We start from the raw sequence: 18,532 nt of genomic DNA, 5'->3' as shown, positions 1-18,532 counted from the left end.
TTTTCCTGTGATGTTTGGCTGGAGTAGAGCAGTTATTGTCTAAAAGTTTTCTGTCTTCCTTTTCTGCCTCTTTCCCAGTTCTTCAGCTAGAGAGAGCAGGCTTTTGTTGGGACTTTTTTTGTTTGTATCCATTATCACTTACTGGTTGTTGGCTTCTTCAGCTCCATTTCTGGGATATATGAGGTGTAAAGAAAACCTGTGGCACTCATTTCCATGCTAAGGTCTGTCCTGAGGTTTTTTAGCTGGTTTACATTTCAGAGACTTCTTGTTTGTTTCATAGATGACATCCAAGGTCTGTTGTTGGACTTAGCGTGAGGAATAGGGAAATGTACGTCTGCCCCATCTTCCCAGAAGAAGTAGTGTTACCCCTTTACTTTTTATAGACAGCAGGTGAGACATTGACTTGGCTCTATGATCCAGAACATTTAATAATGAGAGCTGTTGAGTTGGCATAAGATGTTTACCATCAGCATGGTTTTAAAGGAGATAATAATTACTAACAAAACTGATTATATACATGTATCCAGTTCTCTTTCCAGCCCTTCGAAGGGACCCTGAACCGTGAAGTCACTAATGGATGGGCAAAGAGGGTGAGGGGCTGAGAAAGGAATAACCCACCCACCATCTGGCCTGCTGTCGTGCAGAGTGTCACACAGCACCACCAACTTAGTTCTTCTCTGTGTTTACTTGATGTGCCAAATGCTATATTTAAGCCAAGAACTGATTTTGAAAATATTTTTCTACTTCTGTTTTGTCAAACGTATTCCTTGGCATATCATGTTAGGGCTTGTTCTGCTGAAGCTTAGCAGAGCCTTCTGTTTTTTCAAGCTGATTTGGCTTGCACAATTCAAACATTAGACCCTCATTTTGGAACAGAAGGTCTTCTCTAGAGATAGCACAAAGTGTGTTTTAATTTTCAGGCAGGTAATACCTATCAAGTGAGAGATGGAGCTTTTATTCATTGTTATTCTTTTATACATTGGACTTCTTTTTAAGCCACTTTTTGCTCAAGCCTGTTTGACTACATTTTCTCTTTCCAGAATCTTTCTAATTATGGGGAGAAAAGCAAATGTTAAGCTAGTCGTCTTTTAACAAGAAAAAGGAAGGAAAGTGTTATTGCTTTACTTTTGTAATTTGATTTTGCTTGAACTTTTAAGATAACAGTGTGATTTCAGTATATATATAAAAAAAAGTCTACATATCAGGGTTATCGACAGGGTAGATGTCCAGTTAAGCCACTGGAGAAATACTTTATGGAATATTCTGGTGTCTGAATGAAGATAGGGTTTTCTGCTGGCCTTAATTATTTTCAGTTTGGTGATGAAGATTTTTGAAGCCTTTTCGCTCATTCCCTTTGTAGCCTTTTGGAGAGAGGACATGACCATAGTAGTTCCTGTATCCTTGACCAGTTGTGCAATAATATCTCATCGAGTGAAATCGATTGTTCCTACGAGCACTGAAGGGCTTGATCTGGATATGGGAGTGGCTCGACGTATCAATTGGTGTTGGCGCTTGAAGAACCCTTTTAAGGGAACACATGGCTCAGTGTTAGTTTGAGTGTGGAATCCATCAACAGAGTAATTACTCGATTCACAGCAGTCACATTTGAGTTGTCTTTAATTTGGGGGAGCCTTCTACTTGTTCTTTCATCTTCTCTAGCTCTTTCTAAACGTGTTGTTGCTTTATTCCACTTTAGGAGTCAGCCTGTGCCACTTTGAAGACACCAGGGTTTTTATTTCAGGGTGGGAAAGCCCTGCATTTGTGCTGTGAGCACGCCCTTTCTCACCTTGCTCTTGGTCATCCATTCCAGCCCCCAGCCCTATCCCACCCTTTCCATTTGATGTATGTTCTTCATACTCCATATAAGTAACTCATGACTTCTCCCAGGAATCGGTGTGAAAGCAAAAAGTGTGCAGAGCTGCAGTGAGGGACATCAAAGTACAGGTCACCCGGAATCTGCTAGTCCTTTGAGATGAATTTTCTACCCAGCTAATTTGAGTTCGCTTCCCCAGTCAGGGCAGGGAGAAACCCAATTTAAATTCCCAGAACTGTGACTTTAAGAGGGTGTTAGAGGTTTTTTTTTTTAATTTTTTTTATTTTTTACCTCCCTTTGCCTTGATGTTCTTCCTTTCTGTCCTGCTACTGGCTCCGAGTCTTACATTTCTACTTTGAAGCTCAAGGTACTTCATCTTAGGAGATCTGAGAGTATGCTCTATAAACAGAAGATTCTGCAAAGATACTCTCACAATTAGTGACTCCCCTGAGAATTCAGATCAGAGAAGTGGGTTAGGCTTCAAACCCTGGCTACACATTGGAAATACTAGGGGAAATGAAAAGTAAATAGCAACGCCTAGTCCCTCCCCACAGACGCTTACTTAATTTGTCTGATGTGGGGGCCGAGCACTGGTATTATTTTAGATGTGTCCCCCAAGTGATTGTGACATTCAGCAAGGGTCGGGTCTCTGCTTTTGAGGGAATGTCCAACAACCACTTAAATGCTGAATAAGCCTGGCTGATTGCCCATCATTAAGGAACATTCAACGACCCAAGGAGAGCGTGGCTCTCTGCTTTTGCTGTTAGAGCCTTGTGAGGGAAGCCCAGCGAACTGAATCCCTTTGGGCTCTCACTGTAACTCCCGGTCCCCGTCACCTCATTTTAATAGAGCCTTACTGTAAAGTAAGAATTCTCAGTGGTGGTTTGGCATCTCTCTAGGGTGTAGGTTCGTCTCAAAAGGCATGGCAAAATTTACCTAGAGTCACTTTTATTTCTAAAGATAAATTTCCCTCTCCTAAGGACTGATCTGAAATCAAGCAATGAGAAAGAGGGTGTCACAGGCTCCCAATGGCTGAGGTGTTGGGACGGCTCAGTTTGTTTGTCTGACAAATGTTGGATCCTCTTCAGTGTTTTGGTAACTGTGACGGGTCAGGAATTTGCTTGCCGGATAGTGGCAATCAGTAATTGGGTTTATTGGCTCATTTGGCATCTTTGTTGCAGTTTTTAAAATGTTTATCTTAGAAGTGGGGAGAACACGTCTGTAAGTGATGTGTTTATAGGAGAAACTGAGAGAGTTCAGCTGCTAAAACTCCTCTTGTGAGTAAACAGTCGACTTTGAACTGCTTCGACTCTGTTAGCTCCACGCGGGGCGGGGTGGGGGGAACGGGCCAGAACAGGTTTGTATGGATCAGGGGCCTGTTAGAATGACTGCTGAGTGGATCAGCCAGGACGATGTTTGGTCACTGTTTATGAGAGGCTCAGCCAAATTAATTTTGGAGCAGGACACCCAAGGGAGAAGGTGTTGCCGGATTAGAAAAGGTGGGACTAAGAGAAGCATCAGACTTTTAGAATGCGAAGAGATCTCTGGGATTGTTGAATCCAGCCTTTGCGTTTGCAGATTTGTGAACTAGGCTAATTTGTTACAGGCTTTAGCAACGTTCATTAAAATCTATCGAAATGCTGCATGCTCTGTTGGAACTAGAAGAGGTAGATGGTGTGTAGACAGGGTCCTTCAAAGAAACGGAGCCAATAGGGTGTATATATGTGGGGAGAGAGAGAGAGAGAGAGAGAGAGAGAGAGAGAGAGAGAGACTGATTGATGATAAGACATTGGCCTGTGCAGTTTTGGTGGCTAACAAGTTCCAGGGTCTGCAGTGGGCAAGATGGAGACACAAGAGGGCTGATGGCATAGTTCTAGTCAGATTCCAAAGGCTTGACAACCAGGAGAGCTAATGGTGTAAGTTCCATTCCAGAGGTTGGCTGGCTTCAGACCCAGGAAGAGTCAGTGTTTCCATTAGAGTCCAAAGGCAAGAAAAAGCTGATGTCCTAGCTCCAGGGCTCAGGCAGGAGGAATTCCCTCTTACCTGTGGAAGGATCAGCTTTGTTTAAAAAAATTCAGGCCTTCTCCTGATTGGGTGAGGCCCACCCACACGGGGCAGAACAATGTGCTTTACTCAGTATATCAATTTAAATGTTAAACTCATCCAAAAGCATTTCTACAGAAACATGCAGGATACCATTTGACCAAATATTTTGGCACCCCGAGGCCCAGTGGAGTTGACAGATAAAATTAACTCTCACAAATGGCTTTGCCAAACACAAATGTGACCCGGATTTAGGTCTCAAATCTGGGTCTCCTGACCCTTGCCCAGAGTTCTGTCTACTTCATCATGGTATATCTGACTCATCTGTAACAACTGAATAATACAGAAAAAAACTGCTTAAAAATGGATACATTAGACTCCATCAACCATCAAAACTTCCCTTTGTCAACAGATGTCATCAAGAAAGTTAATAGACGTGCCATAGACTGGGAGAAGGTATTTGCAACATACATTCCCGACAGAACATTGGTATCCAGGATGTTTCGGGAAGCCCTACATGTCAGTGTCAAGAAGACAAACCTAATTTAAAAAAAAAGTGGCAAACAATGTGAATAGAAACTTCAAAATGAAGAGATGTGCCATCAGCATCTGATGATTAACATCAGTAGCCATCACTACAATCCACATTAAAATAATGAATAAACAGTAGACTATAGATAGGAAGAGTGCATAAATAAATGGCAAAATGGAAAATGACCTCCAGATGCCCTGACGTCTGCTGGAGGGCAGCTGTTTAGTACTGTGCACTGTCGTCATTCGTACCAACCTGGAAATCACACACCTTCAGCCATACAATGTGCTACGTACAGAAGTGGGAGCGTGCAAGCAATCTGGGGATAACACATAGGTTTTAATTAGTTTGCAGTCTAGCAAGATGGGAAGGCTGGCTCGTTTCACTTGTTTGTTTTATGCATTTAGTCATAATCATGAATCTTAAAAAAAAAGTCTCTCCTTGAGAACAAACAGAATTACATGAAAGGTGTTTTCGAAATCCGTTTCTTTCAAGTCAGATGATGACGGGAAGAGTCGCTAACGTTTATGGAGCACTGTGTTGTGTGTTCTCACATACTCCTCAGGACAGCCCTGTTTGGGTAGGTGCTCTCGTTAGCCCCACTTTCTGGATGAGAGAACTGAGACTGAGTGATTCAGTAAATTGCCCACGAACACAGAGGTAACTAATGTCAAGGTCGAAATGGGAGCATCTGTCTGCCCGGTTCTGGTTTAGTTACCACATGTGTCATTGTAGGGAGTATTATCCTTTGTCTCTTCATTTAGTCACTACATCTCCAATGATGCTAAGTGTAGGCCAGCTCCTGCTCTAGGCTGAAATGGGCTCAGTTCTTGGAGGCAACTCGTGGTGGGGAGGCGACGCGTAGTGAAGAAAATGGAAAATAAATCATTTCAAATAATGATATGTATATGAACGCAATAAAGCAAAACAATGGGAGACACACTGATGGAGGGCATCCTGGAGTGACAGTTGTCAGAGAGGACCTCTGCTGAGGAGAAGAGGGGCTCAGACCTCTGATCATAGCATGGAGCTCGGCTGCCACTTGGTGAGCAGGCCTGTCCTAGAAGACATGCGTGTTTATGGAAGCATGTGCATAGAGCACAGATCATCTTAGCAGTTTGCAGCCATCCCCAGCGATATTGTTTTCTTTTTTTTTTTTTAAGATTTTATTTATTTATTCGACAGAGATAGAAACAGCCAGCGAGAGAGGGAACACAAACAGGGGGAGTGGGAGAGGAAGAAGCAGGCTCATAGCGGAGGAGCCTGATGTGGGGCTCGATCCCGGAACGCCGGGATCATGCCCTGAGCCGAAGGCAGATGCTTAACCGCTGTGCCACCCAGGCGCCCCGCGATATTGTTTTCCAATCTGCTCTTGGGTCTAAATGGAAAAAAATTCAACAGTTAAGCATGAACTGTCCCTGATTGCTATTCCTTTACCTGTCTCCCTGGGGTGGGACTGTCCTACCTGGGTTGGTACAGTAACTGGGGAAAACTTCAGGTATTTATCTGCGAACTGCCAAGAACAGGGATGCTGATGTCCAGAGGGTAAACCCCAGCAACAAAAAATTGTCTTGCCCACGATGCTCGTGGTACTCCCGTTCAGAAACATTTGATGAATACTAAATAGGCTGAAGCTTGTGTACTGTATGAGTTGTGTCTTATGAATTGAGTGGATGAGATTAAGTTGGCTAAGTCTTTTGTCCTTGGATTTCATTAGGTCTTTCCCATTCTATGGCAATGGCCCAGACTTTGACCCGATCTAGTTTATGTTCTGTGCTTTACCCCCCCCCCCCCCGTTCTCTGGATGTTTGAAATGGCAACGCAGGAAATGGTTTATTGGGTTTGTTTTTCTTTCCTTGTACATAAAACTTAAAAACCTCGAAAACTTTGGCTTGTCAGTCTGTTTTCTAGTCAAGAAAAAGATGGCCATTAAGAGCAATGTTGATGTGCGACCAGAGAGGCCGGCAGATGTGATGGGCTCGCCTTACATAAATCACCTTCCATTGTCGAGGGGGGCATATGGCCAGTGAGTGTCCTAGTTAGTGAATGGCTTTTATAGCCCCATTATTTATAATCACTTTTGAATAATAGCCGAAAGACTACAGTGAGATGGAATGAAAATAGTCAAGTGTGAAAGTGCTCATTGCTTACGGAATTATGGAGATTAAACATTTCTGACGACAAGCCCATGAAGTTAACAACAGTTCCAAATACTTTGTAACCAGGTCTGCTGTGTAGCACGTTCTGAAATCAGGAGCTGTGGTCAACTGAGAGGTGAGAGTCTCTGTAAGAATTCTTACCTTACCGGATTTGCAACGTAAAATACCCAAGAGCCATGCCCACAGCCACATTCATAATGGTATATTGTATACATTTTTAATAAGTAAACTCCATTTGGGAATATTTTAGATGCAAAAACTTTGCAAAGACAGTATAGAGAGTTCCTGAATCTCATGGAATTTTCCCTAATGCTAACATCTTCTATAACCAGGGTTCATTTGTCAAAAATAAGTTAACATTGGTACATTACCATTAACTCCAGCCTTAATTCAGATTTCACCAGTTTGTTTCTTTTTTCTCCACTAGTGTCCTTTGTCCTCGGTCCTGTGCAGGATACTATGTTACATTTAGTTGCCATGTCTTACACTCCTCTAGTCTGTACCAGGTTGTTAATCTTTCCTTGTTTTTCCGTGACCTTGACAGTTGTGAAGAATACCAGTACACAGTTCTTTTTTTTTTTTTTTTAAGATTTTATTCATTGCTTGTTTGACTTGAAAGAGAGAGAAGAGAGAGCACGTGGTGGGAGGAGCAGAGGGAGAAGAACGAGCAGACTCCTTGCTGAGCACAGAGCCTGTTGTAGGGCTGCATCCCAGGACCCTGTGATCATGACTTGAGCCGAAATCAAGTCACATGCTTACCCGACTGAGCCACCCCGCCGCTTCTCAGTATACAATTCTAATAAAACAAAGTTTCACTCTTTACTGCCGGATGAGCACCTTGTTTGGAGTCATGCAGGTGGAGAGGGGAAAGCATAGAGCTTTGGCCTTAGAACATCTGGTTCTTATCCTGCACTGGGAATCTTTCCTCATGTATTTTAAAGTGGGAATGATGCCACCTCTCCCACTGGGTTGTATAAGGATTGAATGAGAGAATGTTCAGAAAAATAATTTATGATAACGCATGAAATTTACAATCATCAAAGGGAAATCTGTGTCGATAATACATGCATTTTTCTATCCTGTATATTTGTATAAACTGGAGATTGATGCCAGTAACAGATTTTTATCCCAGGAGTCATTTGATACATTTCTCGGAAGGCTATCCAGGTCTTTAAACATGTGAAATTTTTCTACTTTATAGAGGATGTGGGGATGGATATTTTTCACCTGTTGAGTTTTTGTGAATGTGCCCTCAGTGCAGACCCGTGGCTCCTTTTCTAAGGAACGGTTCACACACCCACAGCTACCTGCACACTTCTGGCAATCTTAGAAAGTGTAACATGTTTTATGAGAGAGACACAATCCTCTAGAAGAGGGAGCAGCAAACTACGGCTTATGGGCCAAATCTAGCCTGCTGCTTATTTTTGAAATGAAGCTTTACTAGAACACAGCCCTGCAGTCATTAACTTATTGTCTAGCACTGATTTCCTGCTAAAAAGCAGGAGTCGGAGCATAGGCCTTACAACCTGCAAAGCCTGAAGTATTTACTATCTGACCTTATAGAAAAATTTTGCCTGCCTCTACGCTAGAATCCTACTGATGCCTGATGTGTTTTCCTTTCCATTCTCACCTGTCTCGGACCCTATACTTGTGATTCTCTCTTTTTAAAATTTTTTTAAAGATTTTGATTATTTATTTGAAAGAGAGACACAGCGAGAGAGGGAAAACAAGCAGGAGGAGTGGGAGAGGGAGAAGCAGGCTTCCCGCTGAGCGGGGAGCCCGATGTTAGGCTCGATCTCAGGACCCTGGGATCACGAGCTGAGCCAAAGGCAGATGCTTAACGAGTGAGCCACCCAGGTGCCCTGTGATTCTGTCTTTTGTCCCCAGCTTTGAAAAATATTTAAAGAGGAGTGCTGTGCAAAGAATACTCATAGGGATGCTTTGCTTCTGCGAAATGGTCTCACCTTTTTCGGACCCATCAAGTGATGGGATGTTGCTGTCTCTGTTCTTATGATCCAATAGAAATTGGAGTGGCATGCTCAACTGTAACCCTGTTTGTATGAGATTTCTTAATATGTAGGGCAGAGCCCCTGGAACTCTGGCCCCAGCCTACTGTTGCATGAATGATGTCAGACTATATTAGGATATAGTTTGTGACCCAGATTATTCACTCCTGTCTGAGACTAAATTGGGAGACGGCTTGCAGGGAAGGGGCACAGCTGTGTTAATTACTATGGATGTTCCAGGCTGTGGGATGCCAATGGGATCTCAGTTTGCATTTGCATAAAAGCATTTAAAATACCTTACTTGTCAACAGTGTCCTAAGAGCCAAGAGGACATGTGCTGGGTCCTGGGAAGGAACTTTGCTCGGACTCCCTGGCTGAATATTCTTTGGAAGTCAGTGCTGTTCAGATGTCACTTTCTTGGTTCCTATACACGTTGAACATCAAGAGGGTGTCGGGACAACTGTACTATGTGATTGTTTAGATGGGAAGTCAGTGTTTGGTTTTTGTATTGAGATTCACATAAATGTCTTCTAGTGGCATGGTGAGTGTAGCTGCTTTAGAACATAATGATTTTATTTTACTCTTTTTTGTTTTGGAAAATATCAACGCCATACTGCCATTGAATAAACAGCATAATGTATGCCATAACTGACCACAACCGACCAGCTGTTACCATCTTGCATTCCTATTTCGTCTCTCTGTATTGACATCTATTTCCTTTGTGCCTCATTACCTAAGTGATGGGGTAGTGTGTGAACCTCAGTTTATTCTGTAAAATGGGATTGGAAAAAGAACTAACCGCACTGGGGTGTGGCGAGGATTGTAAACTTATGACTTAGCACTGTATCTGGCCTGTCGAAAGTGCTCGGTCAATGCTCACTGGCATCACTGGAATCCAGCAGGTCACCGGAGCTGAGTTCTGTTAGATCTCAATGGGGTGTCTTTTTAAGCATTTCATGTCTTCTTGGGGAGCCCAGCTGGCTCAGTCAGAAGAACGTGCGACTCTTGATCTGGGGTCATGGGTTCGAGCCCCACGTTGGGCATAGAGATTACTTAAAACTAAAATCCTGGAAAAAAAAAAAAGAATTTAGCATCTTCTTGAAGGACACACACGTCTTCGGATTCCACTCAAGGTTCTGCGTGTAGACACCTCTGACTTCAGCCTTGTCGGTTGCAGCTGGCCTTGAGCTCCCATCAGCTCTGTTACTTGGCCAACAGATAGCATTGCCTTTTGCCTTTCCATACAGAAATCTTTTGTATTTTTTCTGACCGGATGTTATTCTACTACACGAGTTTAACTGAAAAAAATATAAGAAGCACAAAAGGCTGGGAATAATGAAAAAATAGAGATGATGGAATTTAAACCGTGCTTTTCTTTCCATGCTTAATTCAAGTCTCTTCTCACTGTGGGATGAAATTTGTTATAAAAAGATTCACCCGGAGAAAAAGGAGAAGCCAGGTGGGAAATAATAATAAAGTGGATGTCCTAAAGTGCTGGCACAATGTTTTGTGCTCCTCCACGTGGGGCGTTAAACGTAAGTAGTAGTTTATAGAGCTTCCTCAGCGTACGTAAGCCTGTCCTGCAGCCTCTTTTTTCTCTTCCTTTCCTTTCCTTTCCTTTCCTTTCCTTTCCTTTCCTTTCCTTTCTTTTTTTTTTTACGTTCTACAGAAACATGACTGAAAGAACAACTGTCTTTGTGCCACTAGGGGAATGGATGCAATGTCGATGACGTCCCACCTGCCTGGAGTCATTTGTGCTGTGCTTGGTATTAGAAGGTATTATTATTAGCCCAGGAGGACTGGCAGCACTTGGCGGTTTGCAGAGAGACAGGAACCATTGGTGACAAATAGGGAAATAGACTCATTTTCAGAGCCTAGTTCCCCACACTTTGATGGGGGGGGGTTGCTTTGGCTTAGAGACCATTGGTCCCAAATATCAGCTTGTCTTAGAATCACCTGGAAGGTTTGTTAAAACATAGATGGCTGAGGGGGTGTCTGGGTGGCGGAGTCGTTGGGCGTCTGCCTTCGGCTCGGGGCGTGATCCTGGCGTTCTGGGATCGAGCCCCACATCAGGCTTCTCCACTAGGAGCCTGCTTCTTCCTCTCCCACTCCCCCTGCTTGTGTTCCCTCTCTCGCTGGCTGTCTCTCTCTGTCAAATAAATAAATAAATGAATAAAATCTTAAAAACAAAACAAAACAAAACAAAACATAGATGGCTGAACTGGACCCTTAGAGTTTCTAATTCAGTAAGTTTTGGGTGGAGCCCAGAAATACAGGTTTCTGGGTAATGTTTCCTGGAGACAATGAATACCTGCTACCCTAAGAATTATGTAAGAATTGCTCATGTGGACATTCAAGGCCAGCATCTAGGTGAGGAGTTAGCAGACTGTGGTCGGTGGGCCAAATCTGCTGCCCTTTTTTGTAAATAAAGTTTTATTGGAAAAAAACCCTTCTTTGCATATAATCTTTGGCTGCTTTTATACTGTAAAGGCAAACTTTAGTACTTGGACAGAGTCCAGAGGTGCTCCCAAAGGTGGAAAATATGTACTCTCTGACCCCTTGGCACTCTATAGAAAAATTTTGCTGGTCCTAGATTTTGACCAATGCTTGCATGTCATTTGGGAGAAGCAGGCTTGGAAGTAACTCTGTAAGAACTGGCACAGGGAATGTTCTCAGTCTGTGTGTGTTTAGAAGCAAAGGGTTTTGTTTATTTCTTCATTTTACTTAAATACATATGATAATGGAATTCATCCATTATTTTGCCACAGACCATTCTCCACATAAATTTTCCCATTGCAACCAACGGTTTCTCAAAATTAAAAGAAACATATTTTACTTCTATGAAATACTGTTGGCATCCGGTTGTATTATTGGTGGAAAAGTTTTTAAAAATGCATACTTAAGGATGACTGGCTAGCTCAGTCAACAGAGCATACGACTCTCGATCTTAGGGTCATGAGTTCGAGCCCTACATGGGGCATGGAGATTATTTAAAAAAACAAAAACAAAAACAAAAACAACTCCTAAAAGGGGAAAAATCATCTTCATTTTGACACTACAGTTGTCAGATGAGTGATATGGTATATATTTTAGACTTGAGTAAGAGCCTTTTTGGAAAGCAGTTTGTCAATACGTATGAAGAATCTTTAAAATAATGTTTATGCTCATTATTCTAGTAATCCCACTTCGAGTAGATTTCAGCAAACATACATATTCAAGATTTTCCATTACAGCATTGTTTATAATCATTTTCTTAAAAGCAAAGACATCAAAATGTCTGATAACGTGAAACTGATAATATGATGATGAATCCACATTGCTACTTTGGAGCCATTTAAAGTCAGGCTGGATACAGGGAAGCTGATATAGTCTTTTGGGGGAGAATTTGTATCATTTGTATGCTTTTTGTCCTAGTATTTCCACTGTAAGGATTGTGAGAAAATAATCAAATACAGGTAGATTTTATCCAAGGAGAATAATCATAGTAGAAACAATTCATATGCTTACTAATTGGTAGTAGTTAATAGGGTGTGATGGAATGAGACGATGAAATGCTATGTGTCATTAAAACTGTTTTTCTGAGTACTGCTAGTATATTGGCAATGCTTGTGAATGATCGGTTCGACCATTTGGATATAAATCCACATATAGGGCACGAGCTTCCGCGTCTCGTATTTAATAGGTATCTGATGGAACTCTGTATTCTACTCCCACATGGTCATCAGCAGTTAAGCCCAGACACTGCATCACTTTTGAGCCCTCTCTTGCATTTGGTATCTTCCTCCATCGCTCAAATAAACCCTGTCAGTTCCAACTTTAAATTACATCTCCTTTCTACCACCCTGCCCTTCGTCTTCTCATCCGTTTCCTTTACCCGGGCCACTCTTGGTCCTGTGTGATCAGCAACATTGGCTGCACCCAGTCACCTCCCTCTCTGCCTGACCCACTACACAGCTGCAGGAGGAATCTCAAAATTTACACCAGGCCTTCCTTACCTCCCTGGATGACATCCCATTCCTTCAGTGCATGCCTACTGAGCTTAGAATAAAATGCCAACTCCTGATCATGGCCTGCAGGGCACAGAATGATCTGTCCAAGCTCCATACTCTTGCTCTACCGCACCAGCCTCTGTTTCCGGACATTTGCACCTGCGGTGTCCTCTGCCTAGAACGCTGGTTACCCCACACTTCGCAGAGCCAACTTGTTTCTGGTCTTCCTTTACTTCTCATCTTAACAATGACTCTGCCTAGAGGCTGGCCCTGTTCCTTTTTCCTAAATTCCTGCTCAGGAGCTCTGTGTTGTCAGGCTGTATCTCCAGGGCCCATGGATTTTCTGGCTGTTGGCTGTTAACAAGTATTTGTTGAATGAGTGAATGAATATCCTCAAACACATGAGCGTATTATAATGTCTCCGTGTGTATATGTATGTGTGTGTACACAGGGCCTACAGCACCAGCACGTTGAATGGTGATAGAAATGAAGTTACAGTTGATTTTTAACTGTCTTTGTTGTACTTTTGCGTATTTCTCAAATCTTGTAATTAATCTATATGACCTTTTTATTGTGGTAAAATGTATATAACATGAGATTTATCATTTTAAGCACGTTAAGTGTATAGTTCAGTGGCATTAAGTACATTCACACTGTTGTGCAACCATCACCACCACCCCCCTCCAGAACTTTCATCTTCTCCAGTGGAAACTCTGGACCCATTAAATACTGTCTCCCCCATAATTTAGATTATTTGCACAGTAAGAAAAGGGTTAGGAAAAATGTATTAGAAAGAAACGAATAGCAAAATCTGTTTCAGACAAAACTCATTAAATGTATTTCAGATTGTGAGTTTAAGTGACAATAAAACTAGCTAATATATATTTCAATTGATAATTTTGTGGGGTTTTTTTTAATAAAAAGCCCTAGCCTTTATAAATGTCAGCTGCTGAAAAGACACAGATCTTTTTGCTGTAATAGCTCACTGCAGTACAAACCATTTGTGTTGCCTTAATAAATATATCTGTCCTACAACTATAATCATTCCTTGAAGAAATTGCGTGCCAAAGCATTATCACCTGGAAGTGTGATTAGTGTAATATCCTTATGTCCTTATGCGAGTTTTCCTCAGCATTGAAAATTTCAAACGTATTAAAATCAAAATTCTAGTTGTAAGGAAACGCTATTCTTTGACCTTCTAGAAGTGGATGTTCTGGAGCTTATGCGACACAGAGAGAGTTATGTTTTTCTCCTCAGTTAGAAATAGATGAATCACGAGGGCCCAAAAGTAATATCTCTGGAAACCTAGTTTCTGGACCGTGAAGATTATTTCTGTTGACTAGTGTTCTCCCTTAGGATCTGTACTCTAGGAGACAGAGATCAGACCAAGCAGAGTCCCCTCATAACCCATCACTTTGAAAATGATGCTTCTAGTTGAGTTGGCAGAAAACCATCTAGCGTGTGAGTGGGAAAGTTTGGAAAAACTACACAATTATGTTTAAGGGATCATTTCATGTTTCAGTAATAACAAGCAAAATTTGCAACTTAAGTGACTGATAAAGGAATCGTATCCAGAATATATGAAGAACATCTTATCAAAAATAACAAGATGACCCATTAGGAAAATGCAAAGTGAGTACATGAATATGAACAGGCAAGTTACAGAAGAGGAAACATAAAAGAAAAAATACGTATATGAGACATATGTGAAATATATATATGAGAAGTGTGTGTATATATACACACACATACATATATATACATGTATAAACATATAAGTGAGCTATATGTATGTATATACATATATATGATAGAATGCTCAATGTCACTCGTACCATAGTCCCCCCTTATCTGTGGGAGATATGTTCCAAGACCCCTAGTGATGCCTGGAACTGTGGGTAGTACTGAACCATATATACACTATGTTTTGTCCTCTACATATATGTATTTGAAGAAAAAAAATTACAATAACATTTGTCATAGCATTATTGTATTAACAACAACATTGGAAATAGCCCAATTTTCTATGAGGGATATACAAGTTTTATAGTTTTTAAATGGAATATTATACAACATTTAAAATAATTAGGAAAGATTACATCCATTGACATGGTTGAATTTCTATAAACTAATGTGAATGGAAAAAGCAGAGATACATTGTTGTAAATTTAAGAGACAAAATTTCAGGTACATTGATATGAAAATATAAAATAATGGCAAATCCAGGACAGAGAACCCCATTTTTGTCACTGAAATTATAAAATTATCTTAAAATAAGCTCTGAATCCTTTTCTTGGAAAAAGTTCCATATATTTCTGACCTGTTTTCTTTTCCATGTGCAAAACAAATCTTGAATTTCAAAGAAAGCAAAGATGTTATGACAAACTCTCTCTAGCAATTTATTATTTCATTGGCTCACTGCCTTGACAATTAGGAGAAGATTTATAGATGTATCCCCTGAATAATTGGCAATTAATTTGAGATTAGATGCCAAAAAGTACAGTATTCTTAATGTAATGGGAAGGTTGAGGCTTTTCGCTTACAAATGTCACGGAACACAGAGTAAATGTTAACCACCAGCATCGTTAACCCTGCCCTTTTGCACATCTGCAGGAGAGAGGAGTTTTAGTTCGATGATCATAAACTTTAGCTAGCTTGGCTAGTTTCACTGTGAAGCCCAAGTGTAAACCAAGAGTGTCTATGTCTTAAGAATGCCTTCCAGTCTGTTAGCCCCTGGTTTATCTTGATAGGTACCTGCTTGTGATTCATAGGAATGTGTAAACTTGGGGCGTCTGGGTGGCTCAGTCAGTTGAGCATCTGCCTTCAGCTCAGGTCATGATTCCTGGGTCCTGGAATGGAGCCCCGCATCGGGCTCCCTGCTCAGCGGGGAGTCTGCTTCTCTCTCTCCTTCTGTCTGCTGCTCCCCTGCTTACGCTCTCTCTGTCTTTCTCAAATAAATTAATAAATAATATCTTTTTAAAAAATGTGTGAACCTGTGTTCTATGTAGGATAAAGAGGTACTGTATCCCGAATCTTCTTTGGGATTTTGCTTTTGACGCAAGCAGTACATTTGAATCCCATAACATCTTTTCTACTCATGGCTCAGTACTTTTCTAATGTCTACAACTGTGGTCTCCTAAGGGGAATATAAACTCTAGGTCCTAAACAATGAAGATTTTGCTGGTAAACATTGTTATCCTTTTGGTTGAATTCCAGGGTACCTTATACCTAGAGATAGAGTTGACAGGTGTGACTATTAAATATCATTAATTTACCAGTTGGTTTCATTTCAACTCCAGCACAGTGCCAAAAATATATTAAGTATGCAATAAATACTAACCAATTTATATATGTCCAGACAATTTAGCACAAGTGGCGTTGTTGTTTTTTTTTATAGATTTTATTTATTTATTTGAGAGAGTGAGCAAATGAGAGAGCACGAGCAAGGGAGGAGTAGAGGGAGAGGGAGAAGTAGACTCACCACTGAACAGGGAGCCAGACATGGGACTAATCCTGGGACTCCAGGATCATGACCTGAGCTGAAGACAGACACTTAACTGACTGGCCATGCAGGCACCCCACAAGCAGAATTGTATTCCTTTCCAGAAACTCTAGAAACATCCTTTAATCCAAATTTCTCTATGCCTGTATTTTGTTTATAGCTATTTCTAAGTAATAGAATGAGTTTTATGTTTATATGCATTTTAAAAAAGAGTAACAGCCCATCTTTGAAGGTTTTCCCCTTCACCTCAACAGTTGTTCCCTTTACATTGTCATGACAATTTCCATCTTTCATTGAGTGCTTTCTCTTTGCCAGGCACTGTTGGAACCTCATTTAATGCTCTTGACAATTTCGTAGCAGAGCTACTGTTTTTCCAGTGCTCTATTTTTGCTGATAACGTTCAGAGATTAAGCAACGTGCTTGGGTTCCCCAGCTAATAAATAGTGGAGCCAGACTTTAAACCCAAGCCTTAGTCTTAACTACTGAGATTTACTCTATTTTTCTTTCAGTTCATCTCTCCAATGGGAAATTGAGAATTAAGCATTTAGAGCAGTGTCTCTCACATAGTCATTCAGTGATTATGTATATATCATGAAACCTTTGAAGTCAAGTTTATAAGTGTAATATATATACTATAAATTGCATACCCACACACACAGTTCCATAAGTTTTGATAAATGTATAAACCCATATTTTCACTGTCACAATTAAGATTTTCTATGTTGGTATCCACTTGAAAAACTTCCCTTGTGATCCCCTTTTTAAAAATCATTTTATCTTGAAATCATTCTAGACTCTCAGGAAGGTGTAAAAAATAGTACAGAGATCCCCCGTACCCTTCACCCAGTTTCCCTTCAATGATAACCTGTTACATAAATACAGTACAATTGCAAAGCCAGAAAATTGACATTGGTACACTCCATAGGTCTTACTCCCTTCTGCACCTTTGCAGTCAGTCTCTGCCTCCCCTCAGCCCCTAGTAATCACTGCACTGCTTTTTGTCTCTATACTTTAGATTGTTCTAAAACTTTATATATAAATGGAATCATACGAAACGTCGCCTTTTGTGTCTAGCTTCTTTTGCTCAATGTTATGTGTTTTAGATGCACGACTATTACTGTATGTGTTAGTGGTTTGTTCCCGTTAATTGTTTAGCATCCTGTTTGAATATAGTAGTTAGCTTACCCATTTATCTGTTGATAGATGTTTGGGTTGTTCCCAAGTTTGGACTATTATGTAGTGAATAAAGTTACTCTGAAGATTCATCTGCAAGTTGTGTGTGTGTGTGTGTGTGTGCACTTATTTTCATTTCTCTTGCATAAATAAGAGTGGAAATGCCGGGTCATGTGGTTAGTGAAGACTTAGTTTTATAAGATACTGCCAGATTCTTTCCCCAAGAGAATGAGCCGTTTAATATGCCCAGTGACAGTGTTTAAGAGTTCTTTTTGTTCTACAATCTTGCTAACACTTGACACTGTCAGTCTTTTAAATTTTCGCCGTTCTAGTAGGAATGTAATGAGATCTCACTATGGCTTTCATTGCCTTTCTCTGATAATTAATGATATTGACTATCTTTTCATGTGGTTAATGGCCAGTCATACACATTCTTTTGTAAATTGTTCAAACCTTGTGCCCCTTTGGGAGGGGGGTGGTAAGCGAATAGTTGAATGTTTGTCTTTTTTATTCAACAAATATTTGGTGAATAATTGAATATATATTAAATGACGTAAGATTGACTCGGATATATCTATTTTCCTTTTGACTACTTGAAACCTTAGGTATAATACATCTCAAATAAAGTAGTGCAAACTGGGTTTTGTTAGTCTCTTCTAGAATGATCATCTGTAATAGGAAATCTTGTTTTCAACATGATATTAAAATAAAGATCAGTAGTTTCCTGCCCTACCTGGGACATATCGTCATCTTAACCATCACTGTCATCCTCATGATTTATTCTTTTTGACCATAGGGAAGGTATCATGTGAAGACATGAATTTTGTGGCTCACATAGATACTGCATTGCTACATTGTTTCTCTAAGGCTACAAATGCTCTTACCTAATTTTTATCTTGTCTAAAACTGGAAGGACGATTTTAGCCTTGTTATTTTTAGCTGTCACTGAACCGTCTTTCTCCATTAAGAATAAATGTTAGCTAAGTTGATCCGTAAGCTCTGTGTTGATGCTGTGTTTGTAATTTAAAAAGAACATTTGGTTACCTTCTCCTTTCTGTGACATATTTTTGTAACAGTAACATTTTTAGCTATTGTTTTGTTTTGTTATTGTAGAGAATTACAAAGAAATACACAGACCCACCTAGGTAACTATTGCTTATACAACAGTAATAAAAAGGCAGTATATCTAGTCTTTGGAAATCAACACAGAATCGTAAGATCTATATATTTCTATCTGTCTCTAGAATGAAGAGGGACATCTTCTCCCTTATTTCCCAAGCTCATGTCCTTCTGCCCAAAAGAAACTGTAGTTTTT

The 18,532-nt window shown here is 40.5% G+C and overlaps 1 protein-coding gene across 18 annotated transcripts in view; it reads left to right on the top strand.

Annotated features, from left to right (window-relative positions):
• MAGI1 (membrane associated guanylate kinase, WW and PDZ domain containing 1) overlaps positions 1–18,532 on the top strand; it is a 604,286-nt gene that overhangs the window by 344,337 nt on the left and 241,417 nt on the right. The window lies entirely within an intron of this gene.

Source organism: Ursus arctos, unplaced genomic scaffold (genome assembly GCF_023065955.2).
Source record: "Ursus arctos isolate Adak ecotype North America unplaced genomic scaffold, UrsArc2.0 scaffold_14, whole genome shotgun sequence".
Classification (NCBI taxonomy): Eukaryota; Metazoa; Chordata; class Mammalia; order Carnivora; family Ursidae; genus Ursus; species Ursus arctos.
The sequence above is the reverse complement of the archived record's forward strand: the minus strand, read 5'-3'. Positions and strand labels throughout refer to the sequence as shown.